Below are 27,379 nucleotides of genomic sequence, written 5' to 3' on the forward strand. Positions count from 1 at the left end.
TTGGAGAATTACATGTCAGATATATTAATAATTAGTATCACGTGCCTTGTCAGGTATCAGATGAGAAGAACAGTCAGGCTGCCTACAATCAAGACATTTTAAGATGCGGGTCTTCCCTATACTCTCCTCAGTTCCCATAATCCTCACTGTGAATACCTTTCCTTTGGAACTGACTCTGCTAACTCTTCTCCTATTTTATTGTTTAGCTTTCAGTATGTTCCAGTGTTGCCTCCGAGGTGGATTGTGAGCTCCTAGGGCTGGTGGCAGTACTAGTAGTCAGCGGCAGCAGTGGCGATAGTGATCATTCATATTGTGCTTACTACGCCAAATGCTGTTCTAAACACTTTTAATATATTAACACATTTAACCCCCTCACAGACCTTTGAGGTAGACAATGGTTTTATCCTCATCTTACAGATGAAGAAACTGAGGAACAGAGAGGGTAACTAACCTGCCAAGTGGTACACAACAGAGCCAGGATTCAAAGCCAGGTAGTCTGTCTCTGGAGTCCATGTTCTTATCCACCATGTTATCCCGCCTTTCCAAGAGGATGAAGGTGCACAGCCTTGTGGCTCTGCAGGTACAGTGTATGGTAGGAGTAGGGGTTCTCTGAGGCACAGGAACATGGTGAGTCATTCTCCAGGATCCCTTTCCCTGCAGTAAGTGAACTTGGCAGCATCAAATGACTGTAGCTCCAGCAAAACTTGGAAGGGGCAGGCAAGCCCTTGAGAGGCTATTCTCTACTCAGCCTTTCCTTTTGTGCCCCTGGTCTGTGAGGTTCCTGGGATCCAGCGTCAGAAACTGCCATTTTCTGCAGGCACAATGCCATTCCAGCTTCTCTCTTATCCTTATGACCAGACTGCTTCTGACTACCTCAGAACTGAGAACATGTTACCTACCTTTGTTTCTTTCATTCAGAGGGAACTAACTCAGAGAAAGAACATAGTCATTTTTAAACTCATGTATCCACTCCCTGCTGTGAGTATAATGATGATGACCAACTATTCAGAAGGACCAGGTGGGTAATATCTGCTACATGTAATAACTGTAATATATGCTAGACATACGTGCTTGGCACCCTCCCTGGTGTAACATTTGTGGAAGACAGTATCACTTCGAAATTTTTGGGTTGTGAGTGACAAAAACCTAACTCTCAATAGCTTAGGTAAAAGTAGAGATAATTATTCAAATACTGCTGGATTATCTCTAGGAACTGAGAACTAGGAATATGGCTGGATCTCAGGAATAAATGGAAAAAGGTATCACTTAAGATTCATTCTCTCACTCATATTCTCACTCCTCTCTGAACATCCACTACACATTTCTTTCTCTTTCCTTCTTTCTTTCTCTTTCCTTCTTCTCCGGAACAAATTCTTTTGCTTCTCAGGTCCATGTGGAAGGATGCATGGCCACTCTACCATCCTCTGAGCTACCAATCTTACTGTTATAAGAGAGAGAGAGCTTGACCCAACTCTCTGTGCCCCAAGTCCAAACCTTGGGCCAATTAGCTGTGTCTAAGGATTAGAAATCACTCTACTCATATAGTGACTCTTATCGTCACATTAAGGATGAGCAGCGGCAAGGCAATTATCAGAAAAGGAGGGCTGAAGAGACAGCCCCATGGGTGTCTTCTACAAGTAGCCACTATGCCAATTATTGTACCTGGAAGATAGTCTCCATGAGATAAAGTGAGCCAAGGGGCTTTGTCTTATATAGTATGGAAGCTGTAGGCACCATGCCTTGGTTAACACATGTACAGAGTGTATACAGTTGGTTTTCTATAACAATAGTTAATATTTATTACACATTTAATATCTGCCAAGAGAATTTAGTAGCCATAAACATCTCTGTAAGATAGTAATATAATTATCTCTGTTTTAGAAATGAGAAAACTCAGCTTTGGAGAAAGGAAGTGACCTGCTCAAGTTTATACAGCTAGTAAATTGCAGTTTTGGAACTTGAATGAGGCCTGTCTGACCTTAGATGCAGCACCCTTGTCACTGAGACATTCTCCCTTTAATTTAAAAAATATATAGTATGCACTGAACCTGATGCCAAGTGGAAAAATTCCAAATGTACATTCTAGGTAATTAAAGGAAAAAAAAAACTAAAATAGAACCACCAGCCTTGTAGGTGCAATATTTCAACTTTGATTCCCCTTTCGCACCCAAAATGAAGAGCTGACACTGCTCACCTTAATAACCTTAAATGACTCCAAACGGCCTTCCAGGATGGATGTATAGCTACTCAGAGGCCTTAAGAAGAATCCAACACCATGAATCTTTTTCACATCAGCTTTCCGAGGAGGTCATCCAAGTCCCAAAAGATCCAGGAGATAATTCTATGACATAAACTGTCACTTACAGACAAAGGTCAAATAGCTGCCTAGTCCCTGTGTGATGCCATCCATGTCTCAGGAAGCATTTGCTGGGTTTAGGATTCTAAGCACATTGCATGACTGAACTCAGGTTGTTGCTATGTCTATTTTATATGTAAGAAAAACGAACACTGGAATATTTCATTTGGTCTACCTAAGCCCAGAATCACAGACATCTCTCAGTTAAATAACCATACAAGAGATATTAGAAAACCCAGTGCTGAAAGATTTCAGAGGAAAGACCCATCCCTGCCTGCCTGACTCCTCCGCGCACTACTGACCCTGTGCTCTCCTGTATGGAGTTGGTCATCAAACTGCCCTCAAGTTGCCCATTTTGTGTCTGTCTCACCCACTAGACTGTGTCTTCTTCACCATAGTATTTCCAGCATCCAGCATAGTGTCAAGCATACAGTAACTCAGGAGGTGCTCAACATGGAAGGGAAAGGAGGATGGAGAGAAGAGGGAAGGAAGAAAGAAAAGAAAGAAGGAAGGGAGGGAGGAAGGAAGGAAGGAAGGAGGGAAGGAATAAAGGAGGGGGAAGGGAGGGAGGGAGAAAAGGGGGGAGGGAAGAAGGAAGAGAGGAATAGAGGGAGGCTTGGGGGATGAATATAGTCGATCTGTGCTAACATCAAGACAAGTTTTTGAGTAAGTCATCCACAAACCTAAATGAAGATCTGTTAACACTCGGAAAGCATTAATTCTGACAAGGAAAAGACACCCTGAGTGGTCACCAGACTCCAGAACCCTTGGACAGAGAATAGTAAAGCCCTTTCCCAAAGTCACTCAAGGCTGAATGCCTGACAATTTCCCTCTGTGAGGGCGGGAACACCCTCTACCAACGCTATGTACGAGGAAACGGCTAACTGAAGAGAATGGTCGTTTATCTCATCCTCAGCCTAGCGAGGAGATCCTCCTAGTTACTCCAATTAAATTCCATTTCTCATGCACCTTCAACTCTTGTCTTAAGAAAAACCAGAGCCTAGAAAGCAGGTACTCTGACCCTCATGAAGGAAATAGTGTTAATTGTGTATCTTCGGGCTGCGGGGTTAGAGCAGTGTAAATTGAAAAAGTAAACCCAATTTGAAGGATATATAAATGACAAATTGAAAAAATAATTAATATTTAGCTTTGTAAAAAATACAGCTCTCCTCATTATGAAGGCTGGTTTTTCTGTAACCAGAAAGAAAAATGAATTGTTGGAAGCTCCTCAAAATGTGCAGCTGAGAATGCCTTTATATTAATGAGGAAAGTGATGTTGATTAACGGGCAGCCCAAAAGCAAGAAGGAAGCTTTCCTCTCTTCTGTCTTCCTGCCAGCAGGGAACAGGTAGCCTACCGAGGTCCCCAGGCAGAGCAAGAACACAGTCCCCTGGGTCTGCTGCCAGCTAGGGCGCATGTGGTCTGATCATGCTCCTTTCAATTATACTGACAAACATGTCTAGGCTTGAACAAATTGGCCCCTGTGAATTAGGCTACATTATTAGAGAAATCCACATCTTTCGAGCCTCCCTAACCTTAATTGATTAGGACCCTCTATTGTAGCCCACAGCTAGTTCAGGAAAAGATTTTTTAAAGTTTAACTAAATGACAGCATTGATTTTTACCTTTAGTATTTTCTTATATTCATCACATTTCTTGCATTTGCTTAGTACGTTAACGTTCCCATGATTCCATGGTCAGCATTATGCGATAAATCCTTTAACAGTATAGCAAAGGACTATGATCTCCATTTTGCTGAACAGAGTTTGAGTCACAGGAAGTGGAAACACCTTAACCAAAGAGTGAGAAGTGAGGTCTACAGACACCTAGACTAGCAGTGCTTCTCCCTAATGATGGCTTTGAAGACAATATCTATTTGGGGCAAGAGCTTCTGTCTGACTTTGCCACCTTCTTGGTCACACAAGCCAGAAACCACCCCAGAATGAGAACTCCATCTTCTTTCCTAAGAAATCACAAGGAAAACAGCCTCCTCTGCCTGGTCTATAGTGTGCACATTGGCCATTCTTTATTCTTCTCTGTACAAAGAGAGGACTTCCTGTGAACGATCAAAGGCCAGACTCCATATGCTGCCCAGCTCTGGGCACTGCCACTTCTGCTCAATTTCAGGCAGCCTTTCAAAGATTGATGTCCTCTGTAGCTCATAAGACATTGGTCCATGCAATGGAGGAGTGGCCTAAACAAGCAAGGAAAGCCTTGATGGCATGTAGGATCATACTCTTTGGTCAAGAGTCAGCTGTGGGAAGAACAGGTTTAATGAGGCTGAACGTTATACAATTTTGAAGGCCCGCTTTAGAAAAGAATGGAGAGTTACAAAAACAAAATTTTATATGAGAATAAACATTTATTTATGAAGACAAACTGTATCACAACATGCACATCATAGAAAACTGACAAATATAAAATCAAGAAAAATAACATAATATTTGTATTAATTAACTGCCTGTTATACTTTGGTTATTTTTCCTACATTTTTGGCTGTATACGCCAACAATTTTATAACATCATTTTCAAGGCAGAGCAGAGAATGATAACTAAGTCTTTTCCTCTGCAGGTTTCTCCTTCAGTGCCCACAGGGGGCCCAGTGCTGGACCCTGCAGGGTGCACTCACAAGGTAGCACAACTTCTGGCCTTGCATCCTCCTGCCAATACCAGGCAGGTCATATCAGCAGGTGGCAGGAGAGTCCTGGAAGCCATTCCTACAATAGGACAACCAACTACAACTTAGCTCTGCAAAGAAGTGACTGAGTCAACTACAAAACCCCAACTCACTGTAATCTTAAGGCCATTTCCCCTTAGCTGGATCCGAAAACTGTCTGCAGCTTCTCCACCAATAAGAAAACAATAGGACAGGTTTCGAGAAGTTGGGGAGAAACAGTGGTCTTAATTGATGATGATTAAAATAGCTTAATTTTGCAAATTAAGAAAAAAGACTATTTGAATATATTGCCAAGAGCCCTCCCCAGAACTTGAAAGGGTCTTGTGCAAGTGTGCAACTCTAAGCTTAAGCTTTATTATCTTCATAAAGCCACCTCTGGGCCTCGTCCTCAGCCTCCCTGCCCCAGCAGGAGAGGGAAGCAAGAAGGAACTCCAGAGGAGATTGTTATCTCTAACACACCTAGGATTACTATGATCTAAAGCATCTGGACTCTAATCACAGGCAAAGTGGAAACTGACTCAAGCATGTCTGATCTGAACAGACCTTTAGATTGCCATCCTTATAGGAAACCTGGTGTATGCCCCCAACTTGCATTTCACACAGCTTTCCCAGGACTGGGTAGATCAGCTCGTACCTCACACCTTACTTTTTCTTGGAAGGAAGCAATCTGGGAGTGCATGTCCAGTATCTAAATGATTTAGCCCCCAGACTTGAATCCTCATTTGGTACCTAATGATCTGGTTGCATAAATAATAAAGTTGCAGGTTCATGAAACTCAGCCTTAATATTAAGTCTCCAGCCTCTACAGAAGATGCAACGTGTCACCCCCAATATGAACAAATATATGAACATGTCACACAATGCAGAGGCATACTGTTCAAACAAAACGGAAATCATCCCTTCAGGCAAGCAGGCAAACTTTCAGATTCTCAACCTTCTCCATAGTCATCACTATAGATTTGATAGTTTTGTTAAGAGCAAAATTTGGACATCTACTGATAAGCTTTTCTTTTTATTTCTGTCTTTATTCCTGTCGGTGGTTCTCACCAGGTACACAAGGAATACCGCACAGGATTGCCCATTTGAAAACCTTGTGTATTTTAATTCACATGTCGTATAAAAGACTTTCATGGGTAGTTTTAACTATATATAGTTCTCACGTTTACTCACTGATTTTTTAACCTAACCCACACAGTAGACGTGACTGCATAGTATTTTTGTTCATTAAATCAGAAAAGTAAATACTTTTCTTTTTAATGAGTAATTATGTGATAGACACTTTAGTTCTATAACCTGGGGGTGGGGAGGAGCAGAATGGAAACAGTAGTGTGCAGCATCCTGATAAACCTCCCTAGACACAAAAGGAAATTGCATCTCTAATCTCAAAATCTGATTAAATATGAAAGAGAGAGGGGGTGGTGAGAAAGCTCCACATAACCTTGGATAACTCTTGAAAGGAAGGTTTCTATGCTCCACATCATAGGGTTTTTAATTTCGATTCCATGTTTCTCTTATAAATATGAACCTGTACATTACTCAAGGAGATTATATTTGGTTATAAACATTGAAAAGACTTGAGTTTTTATTGTTTTTACTATCTATTCAGATGGGATTGAAAATCAGAAATTTCAAGCTGGCAAGTAACAGCTAGGAAGGATGCACTGGGGACTCTAGAAATCAATGTGTTCACCCAGCTGTCTGGTCAAGTCTCACCAAGGCAACTCCAGGAGCACACTCCCTGCCTCCTATTGCTCTGCCCATTCCTAGCAGATTCTGAACTCAGGTTTCCTTGCATTTTCACGAATTCTTCTTTCACTCTTAGGTTGTTCAGATATGTTCCTGAACTCTCATCTGGAGTTGTTCTACTTTTGATGACTGGTTTCCAACTTGATTTCATTCATTCATTCCACCAACAAATATTTATTAAGCACAATGCGCCAGATACTATTCTAGGCATTGGACACACAGCTGTGGGCAGAAATCTCTGTGACATCCTATTACATTGAATCACAAGAAACTGCCACTTTTTTAGGTCAAAAACAACCAAGTATCAGTAGTCTTATGTGGTTCAGCTTAATGTTGGGGACTCCCTAAAATGAACATAATTGGTAAGAACTTTGATAGTGCATTAGAACCTCTTCTGAGGTTCTAGCCATTGACACACTGGCCTCTTATTGGACTCACCACCTCACGTGCACTCTTGACCCTACCTCCTGGCCCAGCCTTGAAAACTGAAGCTCAAGGTTGCTGGGAGTTAGAAAAGGGCCTTGGGAAAAAAAAGCTACGTCCAGTAATTTTCCTGCCCTTTTAGCTTCTGCTTTCACTGAGTTTTTGGCCTGTGATGAATCCTAACTTTCTATTAGCCCAACGATGGGTTAAAAAATTACTTATTCTTTATTCAAGAGTGTTAGTTATTGTCAGCATGAGGTTTGACAGAAGACTGGTTTGTTTAATAATATCTGAAGTAAAGTCATTGGTGAGTATAGGGAGCATTTTATTTATCCTACTACCCTTAGTATAATTGTACCTGATAAGCTAAAATGTGCTCATTTCTGAGGGTTAAGGCTTTCAGTGTAGTGTTCCTTCTGACAGAATTGTGAAGTAAAGTTCTCCTGAGATTTCAGGTGCTTCTATGGCCCGTTGGTGTAGAAAGCTCTATGAACCTCCTGAGATTTACATGCAACCATATAGTTCCTGAGGGAAACTGTGCCTGGTACCAAGAGGCCTCTTGATAAAGGAGGTATATATGGCTTTACAGAATTGACAAATATTTAGAGCCTCATGAAGGACTGAGACAGTAGGGGAAAGCCCTGAAGATGGAGAGAAGTGGCTCTGCCACTTATGGCAACTGTGCGAGCCTTGATTCATTACTACCTCTCTGAGCCTCAGTTTCTTACATATAAAGTCAGGCTCTACCCCACAGATTGTTAAATAAGAGAACATGGAAGTGTAAGTAAAAAGTGTAAATAAAAGTGCTTTGTAAACTGCAATATACAGAAGGGCAATTTTCAAAATGAGGAAATAAAATTTTAAAAAAAGAAAACCTGATTCATCCCAGGAATTAAAGGCTGAGTCCCCCAGTGGCTAGATAGAGGCAGTTGGGGAGGGGAAGACCAGTACACTTCAGCATGAATTCACTGAGAACAGCACAGAACCTATATTTACACACTGTTGGTGTTTTAGAGTTTACAAGGCACCATGGCAAAGTGGGAACATGCCAAACGGAAAGAACACTGGTTTGCTAACAAAACAGCTTGAGTTTACATCCTGGCTCCACCGTCTCCTAACAGTGTGAGCCTAGGCAAGTTAAAGGACTTGTCAGAACGTGTGTTCCTTGCTTGTTAATGGGTGATAAAAGTGGATTAAACACAGTCAAATTGATAAAGTGTCTGCATATAGCAGGGGCTGTATAGTAGTAAATTCCTTACTCCATTATATACACCATCAAATGCTGTCCTCATATCAACCTTGTGAGTTGGATTTTTGTTGTTCTCATTTCAAAGATGAAGAAACTGAGCTGACCAAGGAAATATACAGGCATAAGTAGCAAAACTATGGCCAAAGCTGGCTTATTTCCAACATTGACTCAGGTTTTTCACTACACTACTGTTGCCTCCACTGTAATAGATCAGGGCTGCGTAACTGGTGGAGGGGGTAGTGGTAACTTTAAATAGAGTAACCAAATGTCATCCTCTGAAGCAATTAGAAACACATAGGCTGCATAAAAGTGCTATGCAGGTATTTAGAAGATTGAGCCCCCGGCCCCAAAGGTACAGACTAATCACCTGAAGTCATCTTATAGGTGGGATTTATTTCTCACTCTCTGGCACACACATTTCTTACCCACAAATCTTGGGTTATTGCTACATTCAACTCACCAGTTTCAAACAGTATAATATTGTCAATGTAATGAGCCAGCACGATCTGCCTTAGAAGTAGATTATGACATATGGCTGGAGAGTTGAGGTAGTACTATGAAGGTGTATTGGTCCCCATAGATGAAAGCCAAACAACTTCTAATGATCTTTAGTAAAAAGTATAAAGAAAAGGTCATCTGCCAGAGCAATAGCTGCATATCAGGTGCCAGGGAATGTGTTAATTTGCTCTATCAATGAAACCACATCTGGAACAGCAGCTGTAATGGAGTCACCACCTGATTGAGTTTATGGTAACCCACTGTCATTCTCCAAGATACATCTGTCTTCTGCACAAGCCAAAGAAACAAGTTGAATAAACATGTGGTAGGAATCACAACCCTTGCATCTTTCAGGTCCTTGGTGATGGCAATCATTTCTGAAATCTCTCCAGAAATGCAGTATGCTCTAAATCAGCAAGCAATATATGATGCTGTTTCTCCCTTAGCCAGAACTTATAGGTCCAGGAATCTTCAAGGGTTTTGAAAATGAGAGTGGCTCTTCTCATTGTTACCCCTAGTGATGCACAAGAGAAAGTTTTGCTTTACCCACCACTTTGGGCTTTTCTGGTCTACAAGACCCATTTCCCAAGGAAGGATGCTTCCACCAAAGGACACAACAATGCTTTACTGAAACTGGTAGTTGAGACGGCCACTGACTAATTTGAGCTCCTCCTGGAAGCAATTCAACAGATAAAGAAGGCGGTTACTGTACTGACTGGGATATTGATGCCTTCAAGAGGATACAGAGTTGCTACTGCATATTGGAGGTAAGAAAGAGCTTGCCTGGAATTTACGAGAGTCCCTGAGGCATCTCTTAGTACTCCAGGTCCTGCAATTAAAGTCAATGGAAAATTTCAACAACTCAATAAAGGTTTAGGTCACCCCATCTGGTAAGGAACCAAATCCAGCAGAAGCACTTTGTAGAGGGAAAAGAAAATACAAAATACAGAACATATAGCAGAAAAAGGTAGTTATAAATACCAGCTATAACCACAAGGCCAGCTGTAGAAACAAGGACAATAAATACTTTTAGTACTTTTTTGTTATTTTAATGTGAATATGTCTCAGTAAATATTAACCAAATTTTCTTTTCACCTCTCCCATTCCCTTATCATCTAACATAAGATATGATAATGGTGGTTAGATTTATCTCAATACCTAAGTTATGGGATATCAAAGGAACAATGTGATTCAGCAAGAAGAGGAATACACATCACCCAAAGATGATTAAAATGAATTTGTATCCGCTTTTGGAGAAAGGATTACGTGTTTTCAGTTGTACAAGGGATAGCTGCATTAGGTTAGGCTGAAACATGGTTTTTCAATTGTCTCCATTTCGAAGATAGTGATGTTAAAAGAGGTATATATGGATGAAACACTGACAGGGTGTGTCAACTTAGCTAAGCTGAAAGTATGCTTCCCAAATTCCCTTCCCTGCATAGTTTTAGGTAAGTATGGGCTAAAGGAGAAATTTCGTACAAGATTTGGGAGGCAGAATAAAGCAGTGGACAGATTCTTTGTATGGTCAGAAGGTCAGTGCTGGGCAGCTGTTGCTGATCGGCTGCCCACCTGGCTGGCCTGGAGCTGTGGCCAGGTTCGCAGCTCCTCCAGCTCCCACTACATCTCCTCCGTTAGCTTCTGATGCTCAGCCCAGGTGTGTGTTTATCTCTGTGAGGAAGGAGCCAGCTTCTCCTGTAGATCACCTGCCTCATCAAGGCTGGAGTGAAGGAAGTAACAAGAGATTGATGTGTATTCCGGTTCATCCCGTGGGCCCCAGGACATCCTATGGATTCCAGTGTGTCCTTGCTTTCTTCTATTTTGCACCCATCTTTTCTTCCCAACTGACTATCCTGCTTCTTCAGGCCCTAGAAATATATACAGAAATAGCAGCCTTCCATATGCCCCTGAACCAGCTCCCACAATTGCATAGTTCAAATCCCTACCACAAATCCCTTATTATATAATTATGCATATATAAACCACTCCTAGCGGTTCTGTTTCTCCTATCCACCCTAACTGAAGGGTATGCAGATGAAGAGGCAGAGCTAGGTCTCTCCCCTGGCTCATTTCTAATACTGATTCTGGGTGCCTTCCACTAAACAACTGCTGCCTCCACAATAACAATTCAAGGCCAGATAACTGCAGGATCTTGGTGGTTTAAAATAGCATGTTGACCATCACCTTCCCTGTTGGGGAAATGGAGACATAGAGGGTACATAAAGAGCTTTGAGATATTAAGATGATTGAATGCCTGGTCCCAAAGGTGCAGATTAATGAACTGAAGTCATCCTGCAGGGGAGGTCTCTGAGAGCATGTCCCATCCCAGGGACTTCCTTTGACTTTGGTCCATTCAGCACTTTTACCTGCAAATCACATAATAAAGACAAAAAGTGGGTTGATCAAATTTCAGAAGACATGAGGTTGGGCCAGCTAGCAAATATGCTGAGTGATAGAATCAAGAATCCAAAAGATTTGACAGGATGAATAATGAGCCACAGCTAACAAGATGAAATTTAATGGGACAGATATCACGTTTTACCCTCTGCAGCCCTGCCCTGGGTAGCAGTGGTACCGACACCCTCCCTTCATTGGAGACTGGTACTGGGGTATCACTTGAGCTCAATGCAGGTAGAAGGACAGGATGCTGATGAGAGGTTTGCTTCAAGGGAATGTTCCTGAGTTCAAAATCATCTCCACAAATACAGACTTAGAGAGACTTGCCATAATAGCAGTTTGTGAAAAAGATACTAAGCTCAATATCAAGCAACACTGTGACTATGTTAAAGTATTCATTAGGTACTTGGGCTTCATTATTCAAAGTATGGTGCTTCAAGAGAGGTTAAAGAAAATTTTACAACTTTTCCCTGTTCAAAATCACATAGCTTAGGTACATAGGTACACAGTTTGAGGTATAATCCTGAAGGCCACACTTTAGATACGAAGTAGAGTTTGACCAATATGGTGAGGATATATAATCAAGTCATATGAAAAATATATTATAGAGTGTGATCATGAGAGTTGGTTCCAAACAATTTAAGAATTGTCATATAGGAAAAAAATAGAATTTTATTTGTACTTCTAGAAGACAGACAGAAACTATAGAAAGAAACACTTTAATCACTATAAAGAATAAGCATAAAATACAGTGGATAAGTCAAGCTCTGGAGCAAAAACACTGATGTTAGAGCTCATGATACACTCTCTAGCCAGGTAACTTGAGCAAGTTACTCAATTTCTCTGGCTTCAGCTTTCTCATTTATAAAATGGGAAATACAAGACCACCTCCTCATACGTTTATTGTGAGGATTTCATTGAACAAAAACAAATAGTATCTATTTCACCTGGCTGTTGTGAGGATTAAATGAGGCAACACAGACTTGTAAAGCATTAAAAGAGATCCCATGGTCAGAGGTCAATAATCGTCACTAGTCTCACTATCATAAGGAGGCACATTCTGATGCTTAGAGTTAGCCCCAAATAGATCTCCTGTGACGCGAGTAGGCAGCATCTTGTGTCCGGATTGTTTAAACTTAGACAGGCTCTCCATTGATCAGGGATATCTTAGAGTGGTGTTTCTCAAACTTTAATGTGCATGTGAATCACCTTTACATCTTATTAAAATATGGCTTTTGATTCAACATATCTGGAGTGGGGCGTGAGCGTCTGCAGTTCTAACAAGCTCCCAGGTGGCGCTGAAGCTGCTGGTCTAGGTACCCCCTTCTGAGCAGGAAGGTTGGAGAGGAACTCCTCCGCTGGGTGGGAAGGAAGGAATAGATATGTTCCATCCTAAAACATTCGTATTCTGTGATGTTATAAATCTGAAAATGATAATTATATTGAAACGCATTGTAACTGAGTAATCTGGAGCAGGAGACCTAACCTTGTACCTTGTTTTGATATATTCTGCAAAGCATTTTTTTAAGAAATGTGTACTTTTTACAGCAAAATCCAAAGTCCTCAGATGGAAGCTGATTTACTTCGGCAGAGGGTTTCATTTCCTAATTTGCTAAACATCTGTTTCAGTTCTGCGCACAGATTTATCTTTATCAAATACTGATTGGTCTCTGGCTCCTGCCGGCTGCTTTGTCCTGGTGTGACAGGGAACAAAGCAGGGCAGCTGTGGGATGTCAGGAAGCCTCAGGAGGAAGGCAGAGAAGGGCCAGAGAAGCAGAAAAGAAAGAGACTCACAAGTTATAGCAGGAAAAAGCAATAGCAAACTCTACTGCCTTCAAGGCTGCATAGAAGCAGATCTAGAGCTAGCGAGACCCTGAGAGATCCCCTGATCCATTCTCCTCAGTTTCCAGTCAGTGAAAGGAAGGTCCTGTGAGAACCTATGACTTTCCAGAAGCAACACATGGAGGCAGCATCAGAAAGGAAACCAGGCCATGCTGCTCCTGGTCCAGTGCTCCTCCCACTAGCCCATGCCAGCCTCCCATCTCCTCCTGGGGACTCCTGCCCCAGTGATGCTGTTTGTCTCTCCATGGTTTCTTTTCAGGCTTCAGTTGCCCTTTAGGATAAGGAGGCTTGATGAAAATTCTTAGGATACAGTTTGAGAGTAGGGAACTATTGTTCACTCAGGTTAATATCTCAGGATGAAGCTGCTCCAAAAGACCTGAAAAGTATTTCCATATCATTCACATTTCTCACTGTCTCTTCTCTATGAATACGTTGAACAGCAAATGTAACACAAAGACCAATGGCCTTGACGTGTTTTCAAGAGCCAAGAGGCCACAGTGGAGCCCTGGTTCTCATTTTTCTCCCCTCTAGGGTCCTGGGTTCTCTTCTACTTCCACTTCTATTTGTGAAGTGCCATCTTTGCACTAAGAGCAGAATTAAAAGGGGGCACATCCACTCTCCATTTTATGAAGATCAGGCCAGGAAAGGGGCAATGACTCAGAAGCTTTTGCCAGGGGAGGAAGGAACCTGGACAGCCACATGGAATTAGTTCATACCTAGAAATCCCTATTTATCCCAAATCCCATGTCTTTGTACTGGTTGAGAGGTTAGACGTTCTTGGGAGACGACTAAAGGTCATTTATTCATACTAACATGAAATGACTAGCATCAAAGCTTCTCCTGAGTGGCTGGATTCTAGAGTGGTTTCCACTTAACTGCTCGGCCTCCTCTCCTACATGGGGGAAGTTGCCTGTTTTGGTTTTCTTCAATTCCCTGATAACCTACGAATGGAGTTTTTCCACTCTTGTCCTCCTACATCCTGTGCAGCGGTTTAGGAATGAAGTGTCATCTCTATATATAATCTAATCTCTACCCTCCACCACATGGCTCCATTTCTCCCTTTATAAATCTGCTAAAAACAAAAGTAACAGTATTATCCACCCATCACTTGAACAAAAGAAGATGCATCATTTTTTATTACAAATACATTTCTAGTAACAAAAATATTATGCACATCAGCAAAAGGAGGGCCCCAGCTAGAGGTGTTCTTAAGAGAATTCCAGGATCATGTATTTATTTGCCAATTCTACACAGCATTGATGCTCCAATCATTAGAGTGCAGCCAAAATCAGAAATTCAGAGGCTGCTACTGAATGGTGGGGTGACATGTGGTTCTCTGTGTTAGTTGTTTGAGTAAGTTTTCACTGTTTCTGTGGAACTAAAGAGCTTCCACTCATTTATAAATCCACCCAGGTCTGTGATACATATGGGTGGGTAGTGAATCAACTACACGTAGCAGGAACAGTGTGAGCAGACTATTGGCATTGTCACAGTTGTTATTACCCAGGAGGCACTTGGAAACCAGAAAGAGTCTAGGGGAACTAGACACTGCTCTTCTCTGCCTTTTGTGGAGACATCTTTCCAACATCACTTCCATGTTTAGGCCAATGCATAGAAGTGATAAACCTTTTACCCCACAAGTGTTTAATGGCAAATGCATTAAGCATTGGAAACATATTGTGTTGACTACACAAACACAACTTAGTAAGTCTTGCTGTCAGCCTGCAGTCCTGTGTTTCTCAGCCCATCTTTGGCTTCAATGTCCACAATGGTAGGCAATAACAGAGCTAGTGTCAGAACAATTTCCCACAGAGAGGAGAGACAGACATAGTCAAGTTAAGGAAGTACAGGTTTCAAAACTATAGCTGTCCTCAGTATTCAGGCATTCCCTTACAGGCATTTTTCACGGAGGCTTGGTATCTTTATTCCTTCCTTGGACAGGCCAAGTCCTAGAGAGAGACAGCTAGAAGGAAGACTGGATAGAATGATCCATGTGAAATAGCTGCTATCGTTTTGCTGTAGCTACAAAGTTAGAACTAAGAGCCTCTTATCCATATTTGCATGCAATTTTCTGAGTTTGCTTTAATGGATATGACATTTCATTAATTCTGATGCATTGTGTACTCAAGCCAAAACACATGCAGTTTGGTTTCATTTACTGACATAAAATAGAAGTTGAAAAATTCTAAGTCAGAGTAATAACTGAAAGTGTGTAATTACTCATTGCCCAATCAGCTACCAGGTTTGGGAGGCAAGAATGGTTTGGAGATAAACTCAACTTTCGTGAGTGAATCTGACAGGCTGGGTTAGTAGGTGTGTTTCTTTTGATTAATAACACAAGGAAGAAAGGTTTAGAAAAGGTGTTTCCACTGATTCTGCTACTTCTAGGCTGACCCTTAAAATGTTTCTACCAGTTACCAAAGAAAACATAAATTATAGCGAGCAAAGTGTGAATTTTGTAAAAACATACAAAAATGTTACATCCATAACTTCTCCGCTCTAATTAAAAAGAAACACAAGAAGATAAGTCCTAGGATATGCCAGAATGGGTCATTCAGCAACAGATCTCAACTTTCTCAGAAAATGCACTTATTAAAATAAAGAAAAAACAAACACAGTTGGAGCTATTCATCATGGTCAATTAACATAAGAGTTCTAAGACAGCACAGTTACTGCACGGGTTTCAATGTTCTGCAGTATTTTTCCAACAGATCAGATCTCTGGGCATAGAGCAGACATTTGCCTGGTTACTCATGAAATGGGTCCAAGAGAAGCCTGTCAGGTCCTCGCACTTCATGAGTTCCTGCTTGGAGGCTGTGATAAGATAACCCCACACACACACACACACACAAATGCTAAAGAGCAGAATTTGACAGTATTCAGTGAACTGACACAAGGAAGGGCACAGACAGTACTGAGATATAGGGAAAAGTCTTTAATCTTGGGTTTGCTTTGGAAGATTTCACAAAGGGGATGAGGCTTGCATGGGGCCTTGAGGATGAGCTGAGAGGGGTTCCAGAGAGAATAGTTTGAGTAGTACAGTGGCAGAAATGATCTTGATTTGAGGGAGAGGAATTACGTCAATAAGGTGACAATAAGACAATTATTCATAAAGATCAGATGGGACCCCACTGAGTGTGGAGGGAGGGATAGAAGGAGATTCTGAACATGAAGACCGTTGGTTTAAGGCAGAGCCATAGGAGTGTTGACTCCAGGTATTGATATCCTGCAGGGTCCTATAGGAACACTGGCCCCAAGTACTCTCCACGAAGGATTGGAGTGGAGGGAGAATAGAGCCATGAAGACTTGTTATATGTTTATGATAGATGGGAGATGATGAGAGCCGGAACTAGAGAGGTGGCAAAGGCAAGAGAGAAATGGAAGCAAGAAACAATAAAAAGGAGACTTGTTAGGATATGGGGACTGGATAGGTATTTGAGGTGAAGAAGGGAGATGATACAGACAGCTCTGAGTTTTTCAGCCTAACCAGAAATTAAGGAAAAGAAAAAAAAAAAAAACAGCTATTAAGTAAGATCATGAATTCTTTGCAGAGAGATGTGCTATAGAGAATGGAAAGTACATGGCAGATGTGCCAGCAGAAATCTGAAGCAGGAAGCTGTGGATGTGGGAATAGAGCAGAAGCGAGCACCCAGGTCTGGGGTGTAGATAACAATTAGCTCGGTGAGGTTAAAGTCAAGTCCAGCACCAAGCACACTTCCCCCAGTACTATTGCTGAAGTGAATCCTACATGTAGTCTGCATGGGTGGGAGCTCCTTGCCCAACCCTCCCTTGCTATGCAACCCTTGTCCTGACCAAACACAGGACTGGCAACCAGAAAGAACATTGGCATCTGTTAATAGAGGATGAGAAGAGCTATGTGAGGAGGGAATGTTCACTCTATTCAGACAGCTATAACAAAAATACCATAAACTGGATGACTTATAAACCACAATCATTTACCTTTCACAGTTCTGGAGGCGAGGAAGTCCGAATCATAGTTCTAGCAGATTTAGCGTCTGGTGAGAACCCACTTCCTTACTGATGGCTGTCTCTCGCTGTAACATCACGTGACAGAAGGAAGGAGAATGCTGTCTGAGTCTACTTTATAAGAGCAGTGGTCGCATTCATGAGGGCTTTCACCTTTCAAAGACCTCACCTCCTAATATTATCACCTTGGGGGATAGGTTTCAACACATGAACTTTGGGGAGACACAAACATCCAGTCCATGGCAGCAAGAGTCCTGTTAATGTTCTGTTGTGAACCTCCAGCAGATGGCCTGCTGGAGCAGAGGTGGGCTTAGGAACCCCTACAGTTGATTGTGATAAAAGTGATCATAGAATTTGAGAGTCAGAGGACCTGGGAAAGCATATAAAAAGGTGTTTTTAAACCTTTTTAGCCATGGAAGTCTTTTTAAAAATTAAAACTTATATGGAAATGTAAACAGGTAAGCTTTTCCCATTGGGGGTTGGGAGTGGGGTCTGTGGGAGCCCAAGAGACACCTCCAAGAAGTACTGTTTGCTCTAGCCCAGCTGCCTTATTTGATACACGGGGGTATGGAAACCCAGTTTGGGGATGCCAGAAAACACAGCTAAACTGGGACTGTGCAAGAGGGCTGCAGCCCCCCTGACCAGGATCACTACACTGCTCTAGAGAAAGGGGGAAGGCCCCCAACCCTACTCTACATTATATCATCCATGATGAATATACAACAGAATATTGTTGAAAGTCTCAGAAAATCAATAAAAGCACAAGTATCTTTACTGAACACATACACACATACACAAAGGGGGAAGGGTCATCCTCAGAGATGGGGCAGAGGCCAGGAAGAGGGAGCCTCAGGTAAGGGCAGGAGCTGTGGGGTTCAAGCCCACCTTTAGTATCAGATCAGAAAGTGAAGCCACCATCCGTAGAATCCTCAGGCTTCCCCAAAGCAGGGGCCATCCCTCCTTTTGTTCCATTAATTCCACCAGGTTGTTCTCAGCATTCAGTCTCCAAGTAGCCCTCACACATCTCATAAGAGATCCCTCCCTGAAGAACCCCTACTCCAAATATTATCCCCACAAAGTATTCTGCAGAGCTGGTGCTGCATAGCTCTGGCTTCAAGGAAAGGCTGCCTGGGGTCTTCTCCCATTCGGAGAAGAAAGCAAGAGTCTAATTTGCTGTGAACTGTCATGAGCAATAAAACATTCATTAACTTTAATTGTAAACACTTTAAGTCCCAATCACTGTAATGAAAGGATAAATTGAAAAATCAAGAGTTAAGTATCCTTTTAAAATTTCATATCGTCTATCTTCACCTGGCCTCTTAAACCAGACAAAGTCAGTTTAAACAATACACAGAGTGCCTGCCCCCAATTCCATCTGACAAAACCTTACCCATCTTTCAAGGCCAAGCTCAGACAGCTTCTCTGATCCTCCTCAACTACAAGGAATTTGCCCATTTATTGTACCCCAAAGCACTTTTCTGGTACTCTTGATAAGGGCACTTGTTTTTATAATATGTTTATTTGTCCCAAGTAAATGGAGTCACTTGCCAATTGGTATCCCATCTTCAGCATCACTACCATTTCAGCCCCAGAAACAGTGTCTCCTATGCAGCAATTGCTCCAAGATACTTGTACATGGATTGAACGAATGGTTTAACTCTTTTTGAAAAGCCAGCGAAAATTCATTAAGAGAGATCAAAGACACATTAATTTGTTTAGCCTATAACGGCAACTGGATTATATATTATACTGAAGAATTCTAATGTGAAGAATTCTAATGGCACATACATCATTTTGCTACGCAGTCTCACACCTAAGACTGCCCAATTATCTATTTATTTGCTAGCTGTGATACTTACATCCTGCAGTGGAGTACCTGGGTTAAGATACCCAACTTTACGCTTTAAATTCTTCTTTGTCTCTGCTGAGGATAATACTCTAGTGCTTTATACACCAGGCTTCAGGAAAGTCATGGTCTATTGTCTTCTAAGAGACAACTTGAGACAAATGTTTAAAATCCATGTTTCTAGCCCAAAAGTCTTCATGTAAGTCATCAGAAAATAAATTCATTTCAATCACTTTTCTATGTGCAAAGTGAAATGGGAATGGGCCCTGGAGCTGGGTCTTAGTCTCTCAGACAAATCAAATGGTACAAGTCATATGCTTCCTGCTTTATTCTCACTGGGGTTAGAATAGCCATTGGAAACTCTCTTTCCATAGGTTCCAATGCCTTCATTTGTGTAAATGATGACTCTGACTTTTTCTGCCTAAAAACTACTAAGATTAAATATCTACAATGTCTAGACTGAATGATCCCCAACAAACCAGGTTATTTTTGTGCTGGTATACTAGTCCTTATAATAGTAGAGTTGTTGCATTTTATCAGAATGAGAATTCTGCTGCTTAGAAAAAAAGAAGATGTGATGGGTTTGTAATAGGTCAACCTGAGGTAGGCTGAACCACATTTCCCAGGATCCTCAGGAGATTTTGGGAAAGGGTAGAAGGGAGACAACAGTCATTTTGTAGCACACATACATTATTACTGACGTGCTGATTCACTTCCCTGATGTGGAGCAGCCTTAGTACCAGGCGTGTGTGTTTAGTCCACGATGAAGGGTTCCAACTTTGGCAGGATATCCTCATCACAAGAAACAGAAGCAAGGAGGACAAAAGTTTCAAGCCATCATAGTGGGGACCTAGCTCATGCTTGCAGGGTTTAAGCTTTTGCTCACAGAATTCCAGCCTGCTTGTGGACTTCAACGTCCAGCATCAGATATTGAGACAGCCTTACAGGGCCTGCTTAACCAGCCCCCACAATTGTATAAGCCAGTTTGCTAGAATAAATTCATAGATTGATGATAGGTAGATGATACATGATGAGATAGATAGATAGACCAATCTCCTGCTGCTTCTACTGATTCTGTCTCTCTGCTTGAACTTTGGCTATTACAGAAGCTTTTTTCAGAATCCTATGCTCATGATTATCACATGGAGCTATATTTGCATATACATGATGCTGGCTTTCTTTTTATACAATGTACAAATGAGAATGTGTAATCAGAGAGTGAAACTGTTCAAATTCTACCTTCCTGGTTGATATTTAAATTCTACTTTTCTAACGGAGTTTGCATTCAACTGTAGTTCTTCAACTATTTTAATCTGTGTAACCTTTGAATCCATACCACTTAATTTCTAATGATGAGTTATCTCATCAGTAAAATAAAGGTAATAATTTCCTGTCTTATAGAGCTAATATGAAGATTAGTGCCACAATGTATATAAAGTTCCAAGTGCACTGCCAAGCATAGGAGAAGCTTCCTGACCTTCCTTTCCCATCTTTTAAGTCCTATCTATTGTTCTATTTACTGCCTAAAACCACCCCCAACAAACCCAGCCTCCAAAGGCCTCCCTCTCCTTTCCTTCTATTGCACTGCGCTGCTAGTGTTAACACCTTTATGTTGTATATGCTGTGCACCCTGTCAGCTAGATTTTATGTTTTCAGAGTAGAAAGCAAATGTTATGCTTCCATATTAATAAAAAAGAATTGCATTTTCTTAGCACTTCACATTCACCATGCACATGACATACATTTCCTCATTGGATCTCCATAGTGAGCACAGTTAACACTTGTGGATACAATAAAATGGCCACAGTCTGTAATCAAGCTGTACTTTCAAAAGCATTAATCTTACTCCATTGCTTGTAGTCAGCAGCAATTTGAATGGCCAAGAACAAGGTAAAGTTATTAACAGATTGGGCTGGTTATTAAAGAAGAAATGCAGGGGATTCAGCTAATACCTAACTTGGCCTGCAGAAGTTACCATTAATGCAGATTTTGGAAGGAAACAAATAATAAAAGGGTATGGTAGAGAACACTTGGTGGAAAGATGCTGCCGAATTGCCATATGACCTGCACCTGTCACAGGAAAAATTCTACGGAGCTACAGAGTGTCTGTCTTCCACTTCCTGTATCATCAATATAGATTGCGCCTGCTGACCGAGTGTTTGACACCAACTACTGAAACCAGAATAGACGTTTAAATAAAGGCAATATTGTCATTCCAAGGCAGAGATACCAACTTTTCTGGGGAATAGGTCCCTTTAAAATGCCAAAAATGTAAATACTTTCCCCTGAGTTTTAATATTCACTGATGTATGCATTGTATTTAAACAGATCCTATGAATCACACAATTCTTTTAAAATAATTTGGATTTTAGTAATCACAAATTTATCAACACTGATTTCAAAAGTCATAGTTGGTGGATGTACAAGAGAAATATTTTTTCCATCTATAGAAAATGCCAGAAGGGCATACGGATTTACAGACTCTTTGCAAAATCTTCCATGTCTTTCTGGGATCCTCAGCACCCTCATTGGACACCAGTGCTCCAAGGCAGATTATCCTGACCTGGGGTGACAAAAAGGGAATGACTGGAAATACATTTTTAAGCCACTTAGAACTACCCACATCAAAGGCCACTGAAAATGAATTAATCCCGTGTTTGAAAGAGTTGTTTGTCAGGGATCAAGGATTGGTTTTAAGACTGAAACACAGAGTAGGGATACCTGTACAATTCTTTATGCATGTAGGTGTAAAGCATAACATAGCCAAGAGAGCTGTACCAAATGCAAATCTTACTTAACATGCTATGAATAGCAATGAAAGAAGAAATTCAGTGAGATCCCCATGTTTCAATTGACTGTACGTCTTTTGCTGTTAAAACTAAATTGATAGAAAATATTGAAGGTTTCAGGAGTAGAGTGTGGACAGATAAATTCAGTGTGAATAGTATTACTAATGTAATTGGAGAAATTATCCAAATTGTCTTAAAAAGCAATGAACTCTTAAACATCAGCTATGTCTCATAACAAGTTTCCAAACTTGCCTGGGAGTTTCCAAAGAGCATTGCCTAAAATTCATTAGCCTTACAGACAGCTCTAGGAAAAATGGTGGATTAAATGTTGAGCATTGTCATAATAGGGCCTGGCCTCAAAGCAGAAAATAGAGAAAATAGACACCTATCCAATCTGAAGTGTCTGAGGCATTCACACCTAGATAATGTGGTGTTTGTTGTCATCGCATTAAAAAACTAAAAGCTCTAGAACTAGATCAGGCCAGAGAAAGGAGTCTAAAAGTTTCAGTTAGCCAGAAAAAATTATATATGCTGGCCCCTTCCCTCACTGGCATAATACATTCCCATGGCTTTACTATCATATTGATATTAATACATATGAAATGAAGATCCAACCAAGGATACATTTATCAAATAGTAGCTAAAGACCTTGAAGAAATAATTTGCATTTGGGCATTCCTATTTAACATACAGGATTGGTTTTTATCCCCCCAAGAAGACTAGACTTTTCACCAAACCTCAAATAAGGTAAGCTGGTCTCAATTCTCTCTCAGAGAAAGATCTGCATTGGGAAGATTATTTATAATTCCCCTGAGTCCTAACTTTTCTTTGACAAACACCCTTCATCACAGGCCATTGTTTGCTTGGGACGTACATTGTATCTCATGCAGATAGAGAACATGGCCTACTCAGATATGGAAAACAATGTGTATTCAAATTCCCATTGAATATAATCAAGGGCACTTGTTTCACATTATAGAGTGATGATTCTGAACCAACTCTAAGATCTCTGGAGCATCTTCTTAGGCCTACTCAAGACATGTGTGGTCTTGGGAGAGCTCATCAGATTACCCAACTTGACCTCTCAACTTTTTCAGTGAGTACTCAAGCATAACTCAACATTACTTCTTTTTCATGGCTGCTGTTCTCTGACCGGCCCAAGATACTCATTGAGTATGTGACACTGTGTGCTAGTGACAAGTTTGGCTGTTCAAATCTCACACTATGACAAAAAATACATTAACTGACAGAGAAATTGAGAGCTGATGTAATTCAGCCCCAGTTTGTGTATTTAGAACTATGTCAGGGATTAGAAAGTTTAGAGAAGCGGGGTGAAGGAAAATAAACACAAGACAATTGCACATAAATGTCATATGTCTATGCCTGTGAACACAAAGATCCTCTAACTGTAAAGTCCTCTTCCAAGATTTCTGGAAGTCCCTAGAGTTATCTAGGACTCTAAAAGTCTTCTCATCTAGTTCTCTAAGCATTTTCATCAGCATCAACTGTTAGTCACTTAAATGCAAAATTCAGGGTCAGAGGCCATTAGCGGGGGAACATGCTATCTAAGCCATGCTCACAGAAGGAGTGACTATACAGATGCTACCCAGCAGAAGCAGAGCTCAGAGAGGCCTGGTGGTAGAAGTTCAAGAGGTGCTACAAACAGTTTGACGAGTCTTGATGAGACCTGCGTTTTCTTTGGGACAGAGCTTTTAGGAGAAAATAAAAGGGTGGGTAGCAAATTCAATAAGCACACTTGCCCCATCAACTGATTTCAGGAAATGTAGTCTTGAGAGGAAAAAGAGATCAATGAAGTATGGCCAGAAATAGCAGAGGATGGGCAAGGGGTGCAGACTTCCCTGTTTTGCCTTGGTAGTGGTGAAAAGAAGTAGGAATGTGTATTATTCAAGGTCTTACCCAGCAATACATGACATACTCAAATTGAGTAAGTAAAGGAGCAGTTAATAAAGGAATCATCTGCAAGAGTGCAGGCAGAGTGTACGGAAAACACACAGGATGGTGCAGTACACTGGGGCTAATGAGAATGAGTGTTCCCACCCCTAGGCCTGAAGCAGCAGGGAGAGGGAACAGGTTTTGTAGCCTGGAGAAAGAGAGGCTACGTGGAGAGAATTGTCAGACAGGAGCTCTAACATCCTCTTCTTATACCAACCAACCTAAAATGATCCTACAAGGCAGAAGGGGCTAACACCCACACCACACATTCTCCTTTCTCCTGTGGAACTCCTTCCAAGGTCCCCACTGGCTGAACCCAACACAAAGCCAGGGGTATGGGAGCCAGTGGAGCGAGTTCATACAAGCCAGCCTCCAGGAGCACAGAGCAGGAACAAACTGGGTAGAGAATGCATCTGGAGGGTTAAATGGAAGATAGCCTAGAGATGAGGGAAGGATGATTTGCAAAAAAAAAAAAAAACTCCTGATAATAATGATCATCACATGGTTATGATGATACGCTGACACTTATGCTAAAGTGTTGTGCACGTATTAGCTCACTTAATCAAATCTATTTTTTTTAGCTTAGCTGGCTGAGTTGCCACCTTCTCCCTAGGTGACTGATTCCTTCACTGAAGTAGTTCAGAGCCCTCAATGCATGGGACCATACATTTGTCAGGCAGAGGAACTGCAGCTAAAAATTAGAGGTGAACGTCACACAGCCAAGAATGCTTGCAGGAGATTAGTCTGCAGCAACCATAGCGCAAAGCATCAGTTTTAATGCGGAGAGACAGCTCTATAAGGGAGCAGTGGTTTAAAAGCTCCAAACATCTGCTGCCACTGTAGAGAATGTATTTGTTCACTTTTAGCATAAGAAAGCTATTATAGCCCAGGCTTTTTTCACACTCACTATTTTAAACAGTATATTCTGGGCCACAAAGCCCTAGAGAACAGTGACAGGTTGGTTAGCCATGTCATGTGAGCTTGGCTCCTGTGTAGGATACAAGGCACCAAGTGTACTGTGCTGCTAAAAAGTTAACCCCGAAGCCGGACTGTGGGTCCCTAGCAATGGAATCCTGAGAATTCATAGTGAGGGCTGGAATGAAGTCCTGGCTCCCTTCAGATCCCTGCACAGAGCCTAGGATACCTCAAGGGAGGCAAGAACGACTACTGCCGCTAGCCTCCAGAGCATGATTAGAGATTCTTCCAGGCAAAGCAGCAGATTTCACTACTTACGTATTCTGAAAAGGAAGATCTTGGAGTGATTTAAAAGAGATTGTGCAGGAAGCCAAAAAAATGGCCCACATGAACTCAAGATGGCCTTTTTATTCCCTTATTTCATGAACACTTTTTGGGCCCCTGCGATGGGCCAGGAACAGTACCTATTAATGAGAAAGATCACAGTTCTCAAAAGCAAATATTCAACTCTGAATTTAGACTCATTTGACAATTAAGATAGATTTTTTTATTGCTTTATGCTTTCAGTTTCCATGAAAAACTTTCTTACTCAATCTCCAGAGACTCCAAGCTTTCATCATATTGCCCCCAAAATTATTAACATTTTAATCTTGCTTTAATTAACTCTTGCTCCAATGGGATAAAACTGACATGATCTGAGTTTGCAAACCAGAAGCTAAAAATCTGGCATACTAGATTAGCAGCTCAAAACAACTGTGGAGACCAGGGCAAACCTCCAAGCAAATACGACCACAGTGGGAGGAGATGTATGAAAACTCTGTCAGTCCTCCTCCTACCAACTCCCCATCACCACCTCCTCAAGCCCTGTCCTTCACTGTTACATATTTGAGAGAAGCCAGGTCCTCAGAATCTGAAATCAGGAGACTTTCACCTGACAGGGAAGGGCATCAAGATGTTATCTGTCATTCAGAATCCAGAGGCTAATGCAGTTCTTCAAAAAATGTAAAGTATTAAAAGAATTGACACTAGATCTTCCACTTTGCTTCTGGGGCACCACATACTCTTGTCTCCTACTTCGCTGATTTTTCCCTCTTAGTCTCCTTTGCTAGTTCTTCCAGTTCTCCCTGGAGTCTTCATTCTTAATGCCTACGTGTCCTAGGGTTCATTCCTCGGTTTTCTCATCTTCTCTCTCTATATAATCCTTCCCTTGGTGATCTCATTAGTCTGGCATTAAATAGCATCTTTGTATCAATGACTCCCAAATTTATATCTTCAGCCTCGACAATTCTCCTGAACTTCAGACTCATATATCAAACTGTCTACTCAGTAACTACACTTGGATATCTAATAAGCATCTCAACTTTCTACACGTTGAAAACTGAATTCTTGACCTCCCCCATCCCTGTCTTGCTTCACCTGTGGTCTTCCCCGTCTCAGCTAACTCTTCTGGTTGCTCAGGCCGAAAAACACTGGAGTCAACCTTGACTTCTCACTTTCTCTCAACTTAAATTGTATATTTAACTTGGACTGCATAATATATTTAGAATCTGACCACTTCTTACTAACTTCACTGCTGCCAAGTGGTCCAAGACATCATCATCTCTTGCCTGGATTTTCACTGTCACCTCCTAACTGGTCTCCCTCCTTCCTACCTGGCTCCTCTGCTATTTTTCAAATAGCAACCAAAGTGATTCTTTTGAAAGGTAACTTGGATCACGCCATCCCTCTGCTTAATGTGTCTTAATGGACCCTCATTTTACTCAGCCAAAGTCCCTACAATGGCTTCCAATGTCCTATTCAATTTGGCCCTTCATTCATCACCGCTCTGACCTCTCTCTCTCTGTTCTATCCTTCTTACCCAATTCCAGCCATTCTCCCACTTCAGAGTCTGTGCACTGGTTGTTTCCTCTACCTAGAACACTTCCCCCCAATCCCTCACCCCGAGACAGCTGCCTATGTAGTTTCTTAATTTCTTTAATTTTTTTCTTCAAATGCCACTTCTTTATTGAAGCCTACTCTGACTATTTAATTTAAAATTACATTCTCCTGCTCTCCTCCAGAGATCAGAAATAAGACAAGGATGTCCAACTTCACTGCTTCTATTCAAAATTGTACTGGATGTTCTAGCCAGGAAAATAAGGCAAGAAAACAAAATAAAAAGCATCCATATTGGAAAAGAAAAAGTAAAATTATCTCAATTTGTAGGTTACACCATTTTTGTATAGAAAATCCTAAATAACCCACCAAAAATGAATCAAAGACCTAAATATAAGAGCTAAAACTATAAAAACTCTTTGAAGAAAACATAGGTGTAAATAAATTTTCATGACCTTGGATTAGACAATGGTTCTTAGATATGACACCAAAAGCACAAATGACAACAAAAATAGATAAATTGAGCTTATTAAAATTAAAAAGTTGTGTGCTTCAAAAAACACTATCAAGAAAGAGAAACTACAACCTATAGAATAGGAAAATATTTGTAAGCTATGTTATATCTGATAGGGGACCAGTATCTAAAATACATAAAGAACGCTTACAACTCAATAGTAAAAACACAAACAGTAAAAAGAAAAATAACCATACTCTTTTTAAATGGGCAAAGGATTTGAAAAGAGATTTCTCCAAAAATATGCAAATGGCCAAGAAGCACACGAAAACATGCCCATCATTATTAGTCATTGGTAAAACGCAATTCACAACCA

The 27,379-nt window shown here is 41.1% G+C and overlaps 1 protein-coding gene across 6 annotated transcripts in view; it reads right to left on the minus strand.

Moving 5' to 3' along the window:
* The window catches only part of TDRD15 (tudor domain containing 15), a 455,155-nt gene that overhangs the window by 174,870 nt on the left and 252,906 nt on the right, over positions 1–27,379 (minus strand). Inside the window, exon 6 of one of the 6 annotated variants that reach the window (XR_011504158.1) lies at positions 4,825–11,311. The exons of the other annotated variants lie outside the window; for them this stretch is intronic. The gene's annotated coding sequence lies outside the window, so the exon portion shown is untranslated. Of the gene's footprint in view, positions 1–4,824; positions 11,312–27,379 lie in introns of those variants that run through there. 6 annotated transcript variants of the gene reach the window in all.

The sequence above is a fragment of the Equus asinus genome, chromosome 6, assembly GCF_041296235.1.
Source record: "Equus asinus isolate D_3611 breed Donkey chromosome 6, EquAss-T2T_v2, whole genome shotgun sequence".
NCBI lineage: Eukaryota > Metazoa > Chordata > Mammalia > Perissodactyla > Equidae > Equus > Equus asinus.